A 5,938-nucleotide genomic window follows, 5' to 3' on the forward strand; every position below is an offset into this window, starting at 1 on the left:
TCAAGGAATGGTAATGGAGAGTCTCCCAGAGGAAGATGGTGGCATGTGAAAGGTAAATTGAAGTGGAAGGTAGCAGGGTAACAGCTGCGCCACAGGGAGGATGTTGATGTGTGGAGAGGACAGCCAGCCCGGGTTGGTGATTTCATGAGGAAGTGTTTTGACTAGCCCTCTGGGAATTGGAAAATTGATTACATAGGGCAATTGAGCAAAGAAATTGACGTGTAGAAGCCAATGGGAGACAAGATTCTCAGTGATAGTGAAGGGAGATAGAAATATGCAAGGGGAGTGGGAACTGAAATGAACCCTATGGTACTGGATTGGAATGGGAGGTATTGGTGTGAACTCATGGTTTTCAATCTGTAGATACATATATGTGGATATAAATGTGTATACATACATACACACACATATTTCTTAGTTTGATCCACTGAGAGGACCAAGGAGAACTGATACCCCAGTAGGAATAAGTGAACAGAGCCCAGATCTTGGTTTCTAAATACCATTCTTCACTAAAGGAACCAAGGGTCCTTGGCTTGCAAGGCTGGGGCAGGTAAAGAACAAGACAAGCCTGAAACATTTTGTGCTAGAAAATATGGAAGTGCTCAATAAATGAAAAGAAGATGTTAAGAATACACAGAAACCAGATTGCAGGGGTGGCTAGGACAATATTGGGATGATATAAGGATCAAAATAAACAATGATAGCAATGCATTGTTGTTGTGGTTGTGTAGTCACTAAATCATGTCCAACTCTTTTGCGACCCCATCGACTTCTGCCAGGCTTCTCTGTTCATGGGGTTTCCCAGGCAAGAATACTAGAGTGGGTTGCCATTTCCTTCTCCAGGGGATCTTCCTGATCCAGGGATTGAACCCATGTCTCCTACAGTGAAAGACAGGTTCTTTACCACTGAGCCACCTGCAAAGCTCCAGAAATGCATTAGACCCTTTAAATAAAATAAGAGTTCATAAGTCCACACTGATATAAACAAATAAGTGGATAGATAAGTGGAAGGTTCTTACAGCACAATGCTAACAAAGGTAAAAAAAAATTGTCATATGACAACAATTATAGTTATAATAATTTTAGGTAGAAACATCAGTTCAGTTCAGTTCAGTCACTCAGTCTTGTCCAACTCTTTGCAACCCCATGAATCAGAGCAGGCCAGGCCTCCCTGTCCATCGCCAACTCCCGGAGTTCACTCAGACTCACGTCCATTGAGTCAGTGGTGCCATCCAGCCATCTCATCCTCTGTTGTCCCCTTCTCCCCCTGCCCCCAATCCCTCCCACCATCAGAGTCTTTTCCAATGAGTCAACTCTTCGCATGAGGTGGCCAAAGTACTGGAGTTTCAGCTTTAGCATTATTCCTTCCAAAGAAATTCCAGGGCTGATCTCCTTCAGAATGGACTGGTTGGATCTCCTTGCAGTCCAAGGGACTCTCAAGAGTCTTCTCCAACACCACAGTTCAAAAGCATCAATTCTTCGGCGCTCAGCTTTCTTTACAGTCCAACTCTCACATCAATGCAAAGAAATCGAGGAAAACAACAGAATGGGAAAGACTAGAGATCTCTTCAAGAAAATTAGAGATACCAAGGGAACATTTCATGCAAAGATGGGCTCGATAAAGGACAGAAATCGTATGGACCTAACAGAAGCAGAAGATATTAAGAAGAGGTGGCAAGAATACACAGAAGAACTGTACACAAAAGATCTTCACAACACAGATAATCACGATGGTGTCATCACTCACCTACAGCCAGATGTCCTGGAATGTGAAGTCAAGTCGGCCTTAGGAAGCATCACTATGAACAAAGCTAGTGGAGGTGATGGAATTCCAGTTGAGCTATTTCAAATCCTGAAAGATGATGCTGTGAAAGTGCTGCACTCAGTATGCCACCAAATTTGGAAAACTCAGCAGTGGCCACAGGACTGGAAAAGGTCAGCTTTCATTCCAATCCCAAAGAAACATCATTTGATGCTAAATCTAATGGGGTAAAAATGGGATGAGAAATAGGATTTTAATAATTTCAAATTATCTCCCTATAAATTACTCATTAATTACAAAGGGGAAAATGTAACTTTTTAGAGATAAGCCTGTATGTGTGCTCAGTCGCTTCAGCTGTGTCCAACTCTTTGCGACCCTGTGGACTGTAGCCTGCCAGGCTCCTCTGTCAATGGGATTCTCCAGGCAAGAATACTGGAGTGGGTTCCTATGCCCTCCTCCTGGGGATCGTCCTGGCCCAGGGATTGAAGTCATGTCTCCTGCATCACAGGCAGATTCTTTACCACTGAGCCACCCAGAGATAAGCCTAACAGATATCATATTAAGAAAGTGATCAAAGCAAACACCATCAGTGATGGGACAAATTGACATCACTTGTTACCTGATGGGATGCAATAAGAAGAGCACACCAGGACTTCCCTGTGCTCCAGTGGCTGAGACTCTTTCCCGCAGTGCAGGGCGCCTGGGTTTAATTGCTGGTCAGGGAACTAGATCCCACATGCTGCAACTAAGACCTGGCACAGTTAAATTAAATTAATTAATTAAATATTTTTTAAAAAAAGAAGAATAAGACATCATCCCTTCTGTGATACTCTGGCCCAAGGTGCATAACCTGAGTCTAATCATGAAGAAACACTGGACAAGTCAAATAGGAAGAACATTCCTCAAAGTGACTGGTCTGTGATCTCCAAAAGTGCCAGGATCAAGAAGGTCAAGGGCAGGCTGGGGAAGGATTCTAGTCTACAGAAGACTAGAGCCACATGACAACTGGGTTGACCATGTGCTTCTAGATTGGCTCCTTTTACTATAAAGTATTTTGAAGGAATTATACTTTATATATATTAATACATATATCAAATATACTTTAGGCGTCTTACAGTTTTGTCAGTCATATCTCGATAAAGCTGAAAAAAAGAGAAATCATTAGAATTGGCAAAACTCTAAGGGTCCTGGGTGAAGGATATATGGGAGTTTTTGGTACTAATCTTACAATTTTTTCAAAGTTTGGGATTATTTCAAACAAAAAAGTTAAGAAAAAAGGTGGTGGGGGTAAGAATTGAGCTCTTCTGTTTCTTTTTTCCAGACTGATTTGCTCCCCAGTCCCTTCATCATCTGTTCGTCCCCAGCCCACCCCCAGAGATCCACAGGATGGGCCAGGGGACTGTTGACAGTGGTGACAGAGAGAGAGAACAGGCAGAGAGAGACTAGCCTTTTGGAAAGACAGAGGATGGAGACATGACGTGGAAGATTATTCAAGGTTTTTTTGTACAGATCTCTTTGTGATGTCTCAGTGGTTGCAGCAGACACGTGGACTTTTAAAGTTTTGAAGGAGAGATTTTTTTTTGCCTGTGCCCTGAGGCTTGCCCATAGGATCTCAGTTCTCCGACAAGACCAGAGATTGAACCTGGGTCAAGTCAGTGAAAGCCCGGAACTCTAACCACTGGGCTGCTAGAGAAGTCCCTGGAGGAGAGATTTAACTTTAAAAAAAAAAAAAAGAAAAATAGGACTTCTTTGTTGATCTTTGGTGATCCAGTGGTTATGCCTCTGAGTTTCCACTGCAGAAAGATGGGTTCAATCCCTGGTCAGGAAACTAACATCCCACATTCCTTGTGGCAAGCCAATAAAAAGAAAAGAAAAATAACTGGTTTTTTTTCTAGAAAGAAAGTGGGGTGATATTTATAGAAATAAAGGTGGTTTTCATTAAGTCTTCATATCACAATTTCTTTGGGATATTTTTAGTAACGATGCAGTTTTGCCACAAGGACATTTACTAAAATGAATCAGTAGCTTGAATTGGACGGGAGCCTGTCCAAAGCTGGAGGTTACCCACATGGCCTTAAAATGAATATCTCTGATGATTCTACACTAATAAAGTGTGCTATATACTTTTAGCTCTGTAATATCCTGACATTACTCCCTGCAACCTCCCACCAATCACAGTCATTGCCAGCTTGCATTTGGATTAGAAAACTATTAGATATAGTTCATCTCCATAGTTCCTAATTATTGTCCTTGCCTCCAAGCTTGACTCATCATCTCCCTGCATCTGTTTTCCACTCTACAGGGAGTAATCTTTCTGAAGATTACTTTGGAGGGTGCAACTCACACTCCTAACATGACCAAGTTTTCCTCTCCAGCTTCTTCTCAACAGAGAACACCCAGGACCCCACACTTGAACTATCCTGATGTGCCTTCTGGTCCCCGAGAGAGCTCTTTTCTCTGTCTGGAACACATCCCTTGCTTTGCACAAAGCCCAGAGTTAACTCTTATTCATCTTCTGTTTCTCAGATAAGGCTTCCTCCAGGAAGATGGTCCTGACCATCACCACATATCCCCAGTTTCCCGCCACCTGGAATAGAGGTGCTTCCTGTGTATACCTCATGCCTGCACTATTCTTGTTCTTGCAAGGATTACTTTATACTTGCCTGCTTACTTTCTTTATCTTCCCAGAAAACATTAATCTTAAAGAAAGCACATTTCATTCTGTCTTGGTTAAAGTTCTAAGGTTGGTGCTGGGTTCAAATTTGGTGAGTTCACATGTTGGGTTCACATGTTGGATGAGTGAATGGATACTGGCTTCATGCAAAAAATATAGATAATCCATTTTGTAATCCAGTTCTTGAATGTCCACCTAAAAACACAGTATAAACATGAAAAGTTGTAACACAAAGGATAGCACAGAGATTTAAAGATTAGTGTGGAAACCAGACTTCCTGGGCCTACCTGTGACCTTGATCAAGTTACTTAATTTTGTTCCTGCTTCTCCATCTATAAAATGGGTTAATGATAGAATTTACCAAATACAGTTATAAGAATTGGATCAATACATGTGAAACGCTTAAAATAATGCTAGTAAAATAGTGTGATGAAGGCTGGGTTGTTATTGTCACGAAGTAATAGTGGCAGCAGCTTTTTATCATAAAGAAATGATTGTAATCGGAGAGAAGTCCCAAACACAGCTGCCTTCACAACATAATTCTATGTTCATCTCTCAACTCCAAGTTATCTACTTGTGATTTTCACCTACTTTTTTTTTTTTTGCCATATTACTCGACTTGTGGAATCTTCATTTCCCAGCCAAGGATTGAACCCGTTGGCCCTCAGCAGTAAAACTGCCAAGTCCTAAGCACTGGACCACCAGGGAATTCCCAATTTTCACCTACTTTTAATAAATTTGTCTGCTGGATGTAGCCTCACTTGGAGGAAAGATTCATCTCTGTCTTATTTCTTCTCAGCTGTACTTTTTCTGACCGTTTTAGGATATTTTAAGTTTAGATTCAGTTCTGCATTTTTTGCTTGTACATGACAAAAATTGAAAAAAAATGGTGGAAAGGGAATTCCTCACATCTCAATTCTGAATAAATTTCACTATCTTGAATGTGTTTCATTTTGGAAATCAGTTTTAAGTTCAGTTCAGTTCAGTCACTGAGTTGTGTCCAACTCGTTGCGACCCCATGAATCACAGTATACCAGGCCTCCCTGTCCATCACCAACTCCCGGAGTTCACCAAAACTCATATCAATCAAGTCGGTGATGCCATCCAGCCATCTCATCCTCTGTCGTCCCCTTCTCCTCTTGCCCCCAATCCCTCCCAGCATCAGAGTCTTTTCCAATGAGTCAACTCTTCGCATGAGGTGGCCAAAGTACTGGAGTTTCAGCTTTAGCATCATTCCTTCCAAAGAACACCCAGGACTGATCTCCTTTAGAATGGACTGGTTGGATCTCCTTGCAGTTCAAGGGACTCTCAACAGTCTTCTCCAACACCACAGTTCAAAAGCATCAATTCTTCGGCACTCAGCTTTCTTCACAGTCCAACTCTCACATCCATACATGACCACTGGAAAAACCATAGCCTTGACTAGATGGACCTTTGTTGGCAAAGTAATGTCTCTGCTTTTCAATATGCTATCTAGGTTGGTCATAACTTTCCTTCCAAGG

The 5,938-nt window shown here is 41.8% G+C and overlaps 1 long non-coding RNA gene across 1 annotated transcript; it reads right to left on the reverse strand.

The window, feature by feature from the left end:
* Positions 1 to 997: 997 nt before the first annotated feature.
* LOC139180469 (uncharacterized) lies at positions 998 to 5,480 on the reverse strand. Its single transcript, XR_011564743.1, has 2 exons — positions 2,382 to 5,480; positions 998 to 1,981 (listed from the first exon to the last, which is right to left on the reverse strand). It is a non-coding gene; the product is annotated as an uncharacterized lncRNA (long non-coding RNA).
* Between the last annotated feature and the right edge of the window lie 458 nt (positions 5,481 to 5,938).

The sequence above is a fragment of the Bos indicus genome, chromosome 3, assembly GCF_029378745.1.
Source record: "Bos indicus isolate NIAB-ARS_2022 breed Sahiwal x Tharparkar chromosome 3, NIAB-ARS_B.indTharparkar_mat_pri_1.0, whole genome shotgun sequence".
Lineage (NCBI taxonomy): Eukaryota > Metazoa > Chordata > Mammalia > Artiodactyla > Bovidae > Bos > Bos indicus.